This window comes from Amblyraja radiata, chromosome 5 (assembly GCF_010909765.2).
Source record: "Amblyraja radiata isolate CabotCenter1 chromosome 5, sAmbRad1.1.pri, whole genome shotgun sequence".
Lineage (NCBI taxonomy): Eukaryota > Metazoa > Chordata > Chondrichthyes > Rajiformes > Rajidae > Amblyraja > Amblyraja radiata.
This window is the reverse complement of record NC_045960.1, coordinates 48,237,307-48,250,973: the sequence shown is the minus strand read 5'-3', so window position 1 is coordinate 48,250,973 and position 13,667 is coordinate 48,237,307.

Sequence of the window (13,667 nt, the reverse complement as noted above, 5' to 3'; positions counted from 1 at the left end):
CAGTCATTGCATGCAAAGGATATGCAACAAAAGTCTAAACATAACTACTTTCAATTACATGCCATTGCTCTGTCCCAAACATTATGGTGCCCTGAAATGGGGGGTGGGGTGGGGGGGGGGGGGGACTATGGATAAACACTGCTGTAATTTCTACATGGTGAAACCCAAATGTATAAAAATGGCCTTTATTAAAATCTGACAATGAGCACTTTAACCATGTGATTTTTTTCTATTACAAATCTCAAATTGTGGAGGACAGAGGCAAATAAATAAATGATCGGTCTTTGTCCCAAACATTAGGGAGGGCACTGTGAGAACCTTATAATATCCACATGATGGTAACTAGGTGCATTGTTGTATGTTGCTGGTTCCATTATTATTGTTTGAAATCAAATCCAGTTGTGAAAGCCATTATACTTCACAAAATGATTTATAATAATTAACAGAAATACAATATAACAGAAATGGCACATCAGCTACTTGCAATGCACTCCATCTAAAATTTTAATACTCAAGGTTGTCCGATAACATTTGCTTCCATGTTTAAGATGAATACCAAAGGTCAAAGGTATTTTATTAGTCACATTCACATACACCCAGGTGTAGTGGTGAAATGCTTTTTGCCATTTTGCAGCACACAAAAAAAGAATACAGACATAACACCAATAAGAGTCTTAAACACAAAGAACATCCCCCCACAATGGCTCCCACCATGAGGGAAGGCACAAAGTCCAGTCCCCAACCCCAGTTCACCCATAGTCGGGCCCATTGAGGCCTCCACAGTTGCCTCTACGGAGGCCCGATGTTCCAGGCCTTTCTCGCTGGGTGATGTTGCTCCGGCGTCGGGAGAGTCCTCCCAGCGGCTTGGGAACCCTGGAACGGCCGCTTCCGCACTGGAGGCCGCGGCTTCCGAAGCCAACAAGGCCGCGCCGGTTGGAGCTCCACAACTGGCGATCTCATCTAGAGATCCCAGGCTCGCGGTGTAAAGTTCAGCGCCGCAGCTGGTCGCTCCACAGTCCCGCAGCTCCGCGATGTTTTACCCGGCGGTCTCAGCTCACCGGAGCTCTAGCGCGGCGACCCGGGCAAGGCATCGTTCGCTCCGCGATAGCGCTCCAGCCCCACCCCCCACATAAAAAAGTCTAGACCTCCAAACAAAACACTTAACTAACTAAAATAAAAAGATGAAGAGACAGACAGCTGCTGGCTGGGCAGCCATGCACAGGACAGCGCCCCCTCGAGAATACAAGTGAAAATATACTTTTAAAGGTAATGTAAGCAAGTTATAGTAACAATGGATGGTCGTGATCTCATGTCCAATGTTCATTTGAGCCTGTAGTTTCCTTATTGGGCTATGTTATATAGAACAGGAATTTTGTCTGCTGAAAATGTGAGTTGACTTTTCCTGAAGTTGGACTCAGAGTCTACCAGCTAGTCAAGTTCAATGATTTCTCAGGGACCTCTACAGTAAAATATTCTAATCAATTTCTTCCACCCAACATTCAATGTTGGAAATCTTGATTGTGTTTCCTTTGTAGCTGATGCCAGAAAAGGCAACAAAATTGTACTTTTTACTTTTGGCATTGGTATATTATCGTCACGTACTGAGACACAGTGAAAAGCTTTTTATTTGCATGCTATGCAATTAAATCAGATAATACCAAACATGAATAAATTCAGGTAGAGCAAAGAGAAAAAATACCAGAGTGCAGGATATAGTTTTCAGTATTGTAGCTTTACAGTTCCAGGGCAAAGTCCAATGTCCGCAATAAGGTAGGCTGGAAGATGGGGACGACACTGTTTAGAAGACACGTAGGAAATTGCACCGTTTTAAGCAGTTTTACTAAATAGCAATGAATCATAAAAGTGAGCACAATTTCAGATGGCTATTTTTTAAAGACTGTTTATCAATTCAACTACATTCATTTAAAATAAGGCCAGCATTACAATTCCAGTCTTCCATTAGTTCAACTGATATCAATTGCTATGCAGTGGTTATCCAGTACTCTTCCCTGGTGTTACTCCTATGTTTTATATTATGTAAATAACATGTAAAGCTTTAGATTCACGTTGGTTTAGGAAGCTTTAATTTTTGAATGTCAAATTGTGTTCACTTACAATGGGGAAAAATTTGAGAAAAGGGAATGACCAGGGCATAAATTACTCGGAGAATCTATTTGGTCTATTCCATCAAGGTCTTCCATGAGTTTTGCTTTGAAGGTGGATCGCTTACTTACCTCTTACTGTTCCGCCCATTAAAGGTTCCTGGTAAACTTCAAAGCAAAAGCAGGTACAACATTTTAGTGCCCATCTTCAATCACCATTCTGTGAAACACTGTTTTTCAGCACCCATGAGATTGTTGCCTCAGATTCTCTTGTGTCTCCATTTAACAACTATTTCTTAATAATAATAAGCATTTGCAATAATTATGTAATGTGTTAAGTGGCATGGGCCATACTATTGAGCTACTTTAATGGGTAGGCTCATAAGTGCTAACTGGGGATATTCTGCATTTTTAATCTTTTTGCCTGTTCTGGGCTAACTGCAGGGGGTGTATGCTCTGCAAGGGATGTATGCTCTCCACAGCAATTTCCTCATAGGAACTATTGTATGTTCACCTTTGAATCCAGCTTGCAGTTTCTCAAACTCTCCTCTTCTCAACTACATTTTTTTTATCTTCGTGCCAGCTCTCAGGGAACTCGAGGACTGGAATTCCAATCTATTCCTTTTAAACAAGCTTTTAATCTAATTATATCTTTCATTGCTACCATATGACTGCTGGGCATAGAGCATTAGTGTTCTGACACAAGTCACAGAGCATCCAATTGGAAAGGCCATTATTGTCCACAGTGTTGAAATTAATGATGACATAGACAATTCTTAATACAATTTTAGGTGCAATGTTTCAACTCGATAACAACCAGAGGAAAAAATAACTTGGTTTGGGACAGCACTTAGCATAGCAGATAAAGCTGCTGTCTTACAGCTCTGGCATCTTTGGTTCAATCCTGACTTCCAGTGTTGTCTGTGTGGAGTTTGCATGTTCTCCCTGTGGCTGCTTGGGTTTTGCCTGGATTCTCTGTTTCCCTCACACGTGTTGTAGACTTGTAGGTTAGTAGGTTAATTGACCAGATTAAATTGCCTTCAGTAGGTAGATGTGTGGTACAATCTGGGGGGATGGGATTGGTTGGAATGTGTGAAAATAGGTTACAGGACAAATTAGTGAAGAAGAGGTTTGTTCAGTGAGCCGATAGCGATCCAATAGCTGAAATGACCTCTTACATTATAAGGAAATATGGAACATGTTTACAATATTTTCTTATGACTAGGCATCAGATAATAAGAGAAGGACTGATTAAGTATAATAATGAACTCCTCCAAAGAATTTACGAATAACAGATTGGACAATGTGTTCAAATTACCGCCACCTTGAAAGTGGAGTGGGCCATTGGAGCATGCACGCCATCTATTTTTGCATACATAAGATATTCTAAACAAAGAGCAAAGATATTCTAAAAAAAGAGAAAAACTTGGAGAGTGGCCATACCCCAGTTAACTATTACTACAAAGACTAGCCTAGTGCTTTTAATACATCCCAAAATAGGAATAAAAGGAGTAAGGCACAAAATAATTAGATCAATAGAGGGTTTATTATTGGTGCTGGTTTCTTATTTTCATGTGTACCGTGATACTATAAAAAGCTTTGTTTTGCATGCTATCCATGCCAATCATACTACACATGAGAACAAAAGATAAAATAAACAGAGTGTAGAATATAATGTTAGAGGTACTAGATTAAGAAAAAATGCAAGGGCTGCAACATGGTAGACTGGAAGACCAGGAATTCATACTTAGCACGTGAGAGATCCATTCAAGTTTAGTTTGAGTTTAGTTTATTGCCATGTATAGCAAGATACAGTGAAAAGCTTTTGATGCGCGCTATCCAGTCAGTGGAAAGACAATACATGATTACAATCGAGCCACCCACAGTGTACAGATAAAGGGAATAATGTGAATAACATTTAGTGCAAGATAAATGCAGTAAAGTCCAATCAAAGATAGTCCAAGGATCTCCAATGAGGGAGATAGTAGTTCAGGACTCCTCTAGTTGTTGGTAGGATGGCTCAGTTGCCTGATAACAGCTGGGAAGAAATTAACCCTGACTCTGGAGGTGCACTGAACATTTTCACAAGAGTTTGATATTAGTGTGGAAAAAGCTGTTCTTGAAAGTGGTAACGTGTGGTTTTAAGCTTTTGCATCTTCTGTGGGAGAGGGGAAATGAGAGTCATTGGAGACATACCAAACTTTCTTATCTTCTGCGGAGGTGCAGGCATTGGTGTGCTTTCTTGGTTGGAGCCTGAATGTGTTTGTTCCTGGACAGACTGTTAATGGCATTTGAACCAAGGTACTCAATATGCTGAAAAATTTTCCGCGACCTAGCTGAGGCCGCGAGTAGGTGGGAACCTCCCTCGAGCATGAAGGCGAGTTCCAGCCACCTCATACAACCTCCTAGGACCTCGTGTCGACTATGCTGCGAGCTTGAGTCCAGGGCAAACTCTTCTAAACTCGCAGCGTAGGTCGCCCAAGTGGGACAGCCCCTTAATTGAGGACCTTGCCCATCTCCTGTGGCTCCACACAGAGGTGACCGCTTTGATTCCTGAGAGGTCCCACACTCTAGTAACCCTTTTCCCACTTTTGTATTTATGAAATCTTTTGGGATTGTCCTTAATGTTGCCCGCCAGAGCTATCTCCTGGCCCCTTTTTGCCCTTCTGATTTCCTTATTTTGTTTACTCCTTAGTTCCCAAAACTCCTCCAGGGATGCACTTGATCCAGCTGCCTATACCTGTCCCATGCATCCTTCTTGTTTTGGACCAACGACTCAATTTCCCTCATCAGTCAATCTTCCTTACATTTGCCTGCTTTGCCCTTCACCCTAACGGTCGGCAGAACACTTTTAAAAACATTCCACTTGGCCAATGTTCCTATCCCCTCAAATAACCTGCTCCAGTCAACTTGAGTGAGACCTTCTCTCATACTCTCATAGTTGGCCTTATCCTAGTTGAGCATTTTAACACGTGGGCCCTCTCTGTCCCTATCCATAACTATCTTAAACCTGATCGAACTGTGGTCACTGGTCCCAAAAGGCTCCTCCACACACACTTTATTAACTTGCCCCTCCCAATTTCCCAATACTAGATCCAGCATTGCCCTCTCACCTGTGGGGGGGGGGGGGGGGGGGGGGGGGGGGGGGGGGCTCTATATACTGCTTAAGAAAACCCTCCTGAACACTTTTGAGGGATTGCACCTCATTTAAACCCTTCACACTATGATTTCCCCAGTCTATATTGGAAAAGTTAATATCCCCTACTGCAAAATCTTATTTGACCTGCAGCTGTCGGCAATCTTCTAATCCCCGTTGACTATTCGGGGGTCTGTGTTCCACCTATATAGCCCCATTAGATGAACTGTTCGTAATGTCAACTCTGATCACTGCTGTGACATCTTCCTTAACCAACAATCCTCCTTAACCTTCCTCTTTTTCCCTCACCCCTGTCTTTCCTGAAGCTTCTGTACCCCGGAACATTGAGCTGCCAGTCCTGCCCTCCCTTAACCAGCTTTCAATCATGGCTACAACGTCCCAGTCACTCGTACCTATCCATGCCCTAAGCTCATCTGCGTTACCCGTCAGACACCTTGCACTAAAATACATGCAGTTTAAACCAACCCTCCTTCCTCGCTCTCCGCCTTTCACCTGCCTATTCTGTCCACTAACCTTTCCCTTACCACCCTTCATACCAACTTCTAGCCTCTCCCGTGCCACTGTCCTGTACGAGATCCCACCCCCCCCCTGCCAATCTAGTGTGAACCTGCCCGCTAGGATGTTACTCCCCCTCCACCTGCTCTACAACATTTCCCAGATGCCTACCATTCACTGTGTGGGTCCTGCCCATGTTAGACTTCCCAAAATACAACACCTCACATTCCTCAGCCCACCTGGCCAATCGATCAAGATCCCGCTGCAATCTTTCACAACCATCTTCACTATCTGTGAAGATCTTCTCCATGATCCATTTTTGAAACATTATTTTGTGTTTGTAATTCAGTCATGCAAACATCTACAAAGCAAAACTGAGTATATTGTGCAAGCTTTCAATGGCGGTTTATTTTTACAATTAATGGACCCATGCATTAAAATAACACACTTCAAATTATGAGAGAGAAACTTACAAGTAGTGTCATCTTTTCAGATATAACATGGGATACTTACTATATGCTGGTTGCCTTTTCTGCACTGAGAATGTGTACCATTTAGTATGACGTGATCCATTGTTGTATTAACTACTGTTGTTTACTGTTAATAAAGGATGTATGGGTGTAAGTTCTATTCTGATAACTCGCCTCACTTCACAGCAACAGAGAGAAGAAGCTACAAATGCTACAATGGTGCAATATAGCTCATATCTATTTTTCAATGTTTTCGATTGTGAGCTGAACTTTCTGAAGCAGCAATTGGTCTAGCAGATCCCGCAGAGGGACTATAGTTTTCCTCTAAAACCACTGGCACACTGGACTCCAACATTGGCATGCTTAAAATGTAGGTCAAGTATACTTTGGTTAACTTAATACAACTTAAAGAGGATTTAGGGGAGATGTAAGGAGTTTGAAAACGTTTCAAATATTGGGCAATGTTTGATGAGTACCGATTACCATATAATGCCAACCTTTTCAGTAGCGTGGATAAGATGCTATCTGACTATTATTTATCCATCTACCAACTCCACGAATGCTGATTATTTGGTAACATATCTCCTGGCTTTGGTGGGATCTTGCTTTATCTAAATTTCTGTTGAAAATGCCTTAACATTATAAATCTTCTGATTTGACTCAAACTGTACTTATATTTTACTTGCCAGCATCTAATTAACTCACCTTTAGTAGCTACACTCTGATTCTAGCATTGTAGAATGACATGTACATAAGATGCTGTGATGGCAGAGATGACAGTTCTGTAGATCAACCTACAGTAATCAGCATTGGTTTGAGATATCTGGCAGCTTTAGAACAGTGATTACCTACCTCTGTTCTCCATCGTTTCATTTATAAAATATTTTTTAAATGACTGGCACAGCGAATGCTCAAAATAATAGTTGTGAACGCGTACACACTTTTTTTTGTGATTATATTCAAAATGTTCAGAAGAATTCCCAGCCAAACCACAGATGGCACCAAGCAAAAAAAAAAACATTTTGCCCAAAACGTGTTTACATGTTCAATATTATTGTTGCGTTTGTTCCATTTTTGACCTTCTTTGCTGAAGGATGCCTTACAAGTCTTCACATTAAAGAGAACATTTGAAAGGGTTGAACCTGCAGTTATGGTTCCTGAGGGAATGTCAGCAACAAGATAAATACAATTTATTCATTGCCAACTTCTTAGTACATTAATATAACTAATAAGAATCAACAGATTAGAGAAGCTAGAGAAATATGCATTTTCCATTCAATTTTCAGTAACTGAATTAGAATGTACAATGGAGTCACATTGCATGAAGAATCGGCCTTATATTTCATTCAAGTAGATTCATGCACTGCAACGCTGAACTTCAAGAACAAATTGCATGATTAGAATCATCGACCCACCTCCAAGTCAACTACTCTTTCTTCATGGTATTCACATTCTATTCTAAATTTAGCTCCAATTCCATTGAATTATTGCACATTTATTCAAACCACACGTCGTTTGGAAAGCAAGATTGGGAGAAGAAGAAACCAAGACTCATAATTTCTTAAACACCATTCACAATAGAAATATAGAAAATTAAATCTCCTCGCTGAATTTCTGAAGGACTACCACAGAAACAAGAATTAAAAAAACAAAGTGCTGGAAGAACAGCATTTGTGAAGAGAAATAGACAGACGGTTTCAGTTTGAAGAAGGGACTCGTTCCAAAACATCACATTATCATTTCCCTCCTCAGATGTTGCCTGACCTGCTGAGTTCCTCCAACACTTTGCTTTTCACTTAAGATTCCAGCATCTGCACTTTCTTGTGTCTCCATTTTATGTAAGAATATATATATATATATATATTTAAATGCTGAAAACCATAACAAAAACAGGAAATGTTGAAAAAGCTCAACAAGAAAAGACAGGAATTGAAAATAATTACAAATAATATTACTTAGTCAAGCGTTCAAGAAGGAACTGCAGATGCTGGAAAATCGAAGGTTGTAGCGGCGCCTGCTGGCGTACACAGAGATCGAACCTGGCGTTCGGAAGTCGCGGTCATGTGACTCGTGAGGGCCCGCTTGTTTCGCGCAGTTTTTGCTTGCGCGCGTTAGTTCAGCGCTGACCACTGTTGTGGGCAGACATGTCTAAAGAACCTGTATACTGGAAATTGAACTTTTGAATAAAGATCTGTTGGAAACCCCAGTTGTCGTTCTTCAGACCGCCAAAAGGTAGACAAAAATGCTGGAGAAACTCAGCGGGTGCGGCAGCATCTATGGAGCGAAGGAAATAGGCACGTTTCGGGCCGAAACCCTTCTTTAGTCTGTAGGCTGAAGAAGGGTTTTGGCCCGAAACGTTGCCCATTTCCTTCACTCCATAGATGCTGCTGCACCCGCTGAGTTTCTCCAGCATTTTTGTCTACCTTACTTAGTCAAACACTGGCTATAATCGGAATGTTTTTCTCCAAAATGTTCTCTAAAAATGTTTTATCATTTTACTGTAGATTTTTAGGATTATTCTGCCATTAATGAGACCAAGGAATTGATTGTTGACTTCAGGAAGATGCCTGCAAAGCTGCAGCAAGAGGAAATTAATTGTCCTGCTTCCCATCCAGTGTATATGATTAAATAAACACTCTTGAACTCTGCAGCCCTGCAGCAACTGGCACATCCATCCCTTCATTCACCAAAACGCTTATTCATAAGTACAAGCTGTATATAATCAGGTGTTCATAACATGGGGCGGAATTGTAGAGGAATTCTGTTACTAATTAACCCACCAACCTTCACTTCTTTGGCATGAGGGATTAAATCAGAGTCCCCATGCTGTTGGAGGGCTAACATACAAACTCCACATAGACATCAAGATTGAACCCAAGTTGTTGGAGCTGCGAAGAAGCAGGTCATGTAGCTACATCACTGTGCCACCCTTTGCCCTATTACATTAATCATACTTCTCCCCAGAATGTCACAGATGCCACCTGACCTCTTGGATATCGCCATCATCGCCGATTAGTCTGAAGAAGGGTCTCGACCCGAAACCCATTCCTTCTCTCCAGAGATGCTGCTTCACCCGCTGAGTTACTCCAGCATTTTGTATCTACCTTTGCCACATCTTCAGACTTTATATAAAATTTCCATTCTTTCCCAAATTTTTATATGCTTGTTGTTTTCACAAAACATTTATAAAATTGGAATTTAGCAGATAGATGGCTGAAATTCTTTCCAAAATTGAAATACTAATTAAATTTGGAAGCATTATTTGCTAAGTGAACAAACAAGCAAATGTTTTTTGCAGTGAGAAAGCCTCCTTATGATTCCATTCAAAGTACAAATGTGAACTGGACATCCTCCCTTTGTATAAACACATAATTCAAAGAAAGCTATCAGAATTCTTAAATGAAATATGAGTTTTTATTTGTTAGTTGACACGTCACAGGATCTCCCGGTGGTGGCCTGTACAATAGCACCCTCTACAGGATGACTGCCATCTTTCAGCCATCTCCAAACCATCTGTACTTTGTTCACCCATCTTCTCAGAGAGAGACAGGTGCCACTTTGACCCCTTCTTTAAAAGTATGGTGCTACAGGCAGTAGTGCCGCAGGCTGAAAGTACCAGAGGCCCAGGTTCAATCCTCCCCATGGATGCTCTGGTTTTCTACCCCATATTTCTCAAATACTTACTGTTGACTTGGGAGTGAAAATAACTTCTTCAATGTTTTTTACATTTCCGATACATTTATTTCACCTTGTGGTAGACATTTAGATTCTGGTATGTAATTACAATTCAAATGGCATGATATATGAATATATTTTATTTTCATTTTAAGCTGAGCACAATTATATTTCTGATTGCTTCTCATGAAAATTCAATTGACCACAATTTAAGATGTGGATTCAAATATTGCTTACCAATACTAAATATCCAGTTATTAAACTGCACTTAATGACTTCTGTGAATTGTTAATTGAATTACAATTTAGTTAGTTCGATCTGCGCACCTGTGTTTTTTAAGATTTTTAAACCTCATTAACTTTTACGACATTCAACCAATCAGAACAAAAGCTGGTGCTCTTGCAGCACAGGAGAACGGTGAGTGAACCGGTGAAAAATCGTAGCGCTATCGCAAACCGTTTTGGCTCAAATAGAAAGACCGCCAAACCGGAAGATAACAAGATCAGAGTTTTAGTTATGTATAGATTATTGATTTGCTCCTTTTACCCCTTCCCCCGCCCTACCCACTCATGCATAGCCCCCAACTGCGCAGGTGCGGCTAGCGAGGGAGAGGGGGGGGGGTAGAGGGGGAGGGGGTAGAGTGGGAGAGGGGTAGAGTGGGAGAGGGGTAGAGAGGGAGAGGGGTAGAGAGGGAGAGGGAGAGGGATAGAGAGGAACGGGGGTGGGGCGCGCAGCGTCACAGTAGAGGGCTGGTTCCCAATCGCAATATTCCATCAATCACTCATAGGTCCCAATACTCACCACTCCCTAGAGAGGGAGGGGGTAGAGAGGGAGGGGGTAGAGAGGGAGGGGGGGGGGCAGAGAGGGAGTGGGGGCAGAGATGGGGGGTGGAGAGGGGGGAGACAGGGAGGATGGGGGGCAGGGAGGGATGGTGTGCTGGGTGGGAGTGGGGGCAGGGAGGTAGGGGGGCAGGGAGGGAGGGGGGTAGGGATGGGGGGGGTAGGGAGGGAGGGGGGCATATAGAGGGTGGGCAGAGAGAGGGGGGCAGAGAGGGATGGGGTGCAGAGAGAGAGGGGGGAGGCAGAGAGGACCCGAGGACTCCAAGCGAGGCGGCGGGCGGGCGTCGACCCGAGGACCGTGAGTTTGGCTGCTCCAGTTCAGGGCCCGAATTCATTTCCGGGCTCGTTCTTTTGAATAACCGGGGGGGGGGGGGGGGGGGGATCACTCGAAGCGCGTGGAAAATACTGTGTGAGACGGGCAGACCCATTGTGACGTCATCAGCTCGTTTAAATTCAAAGGCTTTTGATATTTTTAAACATTTTCAGTAATGTCGAGAAATAAAGCATCAAATTTTCAAATAATGTGATTTTGGACTCGACGAGAAAAATGTCAACCAGACTATGTAAATTTTATCGTTACCACGTAGTTTTTTTGCGAAGATGTAAAAACACACATACACACATACAAGATCAGAGTTTTAATAGGTACTAGACTAAGTGGGACCCGTTGGGTCCCGGCATCACACAGGAGGGCTGGTCATCCAATGCAATATTCCACCTCTCCACCAATTCTAATATTGGTGGCCAGTTTGGGGGGGGGGGGGGGGGCTTTCTGGAGCACCTAGTATGGGTGTTGTGGGCTGAAGGGACTGGTTTCCAGAGGGCTAGTATGCAAATTGTGCGCCAAATGGATTATTGGGCTGGCGTCTCAGTCAATCAAGCCTGTTGTGCTGGCAACTCACTCACTCACGGCTGGTGGGCTGGTAGTTGACTCACGGCTAATCCTTGAAATTCTTATTTCAAGCAGGGCATAAGGCCACCAAATTCAAGTGCAGTTTCTTACCACTTCTAGCAGGGTGCAAGGCCACCAAATTCAAGTGCAGTTTCATACCATATGAAGTACGGTGCAAAGCCACTAAAGACTGCGAGTCGTGACCTCTCCCTCCTCCATTTTGCAGAGACTGAGCCACACCCACATTTCCGGGTTTTATAACCCCCCTCCCCCCACCGGAAAAGGTGTGGCTTTCATGGAGTGATTGACAGGAGAGAGATTCTCAACATTTAAAAAAAAACTAATAACACTTTTATTTTTCATTGATAGGAAGAATTCTCTGCACCTGCTCAGCAGAGGGGGACTGAGTAAGATGGCCACAAATCACAGCCGTAAGTGGTATTTTATTTAAAATCAATATACAATGCAAACAGGAAGTAAGTGCATTTACAGTAGTGCCTTTTAACTTCAAGCCAAAGCACCCAAGCCACCATTTGCAGTAAGTAGTGTCTTTCAACTTCATGCCACCATTTGCAGTAAGTGGTGCCTTTCAACTTCAAGCCAATGCACCCAAGCCACCATTTGCAGTAAGTAATGCCTTTTAACTTCAAGCCATTGCATCCAAGCCACCATTTGCAGTAAGTAGTGGCTTTCAACTTCAAACCACACCCAAGCCACACCCAAACCACCATTAGCAGTAAGAGGTGCCTTTCAACGTCAAGTCAAAGCTCCCAAGCAACCATTTGCAGTAAGTAGTGCCTTTCAACTTCAAGCCAAAGCAACCAAGCCACCATTTGCAGTAATAGTGCCTTTCAACTTCATGCTACCATTAGCAGCAAATAGTGCCTTTCAACTTCAAGCCAATGCACCCAAGCCACCATTTGCAGTAAGTAGTGCCTGTCAACCTCATGCCACCATTTACAGTAAGTAGTGCCTTTCAACTTCAAGTCAAAGTTCCCAAGCCACCATTTGCAGTAAGTAGTGCCTTTCAACTTAAAACCAAAGCTCCCAAGCCACCACTTGCAGTAAGTAGTGCCTTTCAACTTCATGCCACCATTTGCAGTGCCTTTCAACTTAATGCCAAAGCACCCAAGCTACAATTTGCAGTAAGTAGTGCCTTTCAACTTAAAGCCAAAGCACCCAAGCCACCATTTGCAGTAAGTAGTGCCTTTCAACTTCAAGCCACAATTTGCAGTAAGTAGTGCCTTTCAACTTCAAGCCAATGCACCCACGTCCTCATTTGCAGTAAGTAATGCATTTTAACTTCAAGCCATTGCACCCAAGCCACCATCTGCAGTAAGTAGTACCTTTCAACTTCAAGCCACACCCAAGTCACACCCAAGCCACAATTTGCAGTAAGTAGTGCCTTTCAACTTCAAGCCACACCCAAGCCATCATTTGCAGTAAGTAGTGCCTTTCAATTTCAAGCCAAAGCAACCAAGCCACCATTCGCAGCAAGAGTGCCTTTCAACTTCGAGCCAAAGCACCCAAGCCTCAATTTGCAGTAAGTAGTGCCTTTCAACTTCAAGTCAAAGCTCCCAAGCCACCATTTGCAGTAAGTAGTGCCTTTCAACTTCATGCCACCATTTGCAGTAAGTAATGCCTTTCAACCTCAAGCCATTGCACCCAAGCCACCATTTGCAATAAGTAGTGCCTTTCAACTTCATGCCACCATTTGCAGTAAGTAGTGCCTTTCAACTTCAAGCCACAATTTGCAGTAAGTAGTGCCTTTCAACTTCAAGCCAATGCACCCACGCCCCCATTTGCAGTAAGTAGTGCCTTTCAACTTCACGTCAAAGCTCCCAAGCCACCATTTGCAGTAATAGTGCCTTTCAACTTCAAGTCAAAGCTCCCAAGCCACCCTTTGCAGTAAGTAGTGCCTTTCAACTTCAAGCCAAAGCAACCAATTCACCGTTTGCAGTAAGTAGTGCCTTTCAACTTCATGCCACCATTGGCAGTAAGTGGTGTCTTTCAACTTCAAGCCACACCCAAGCCACC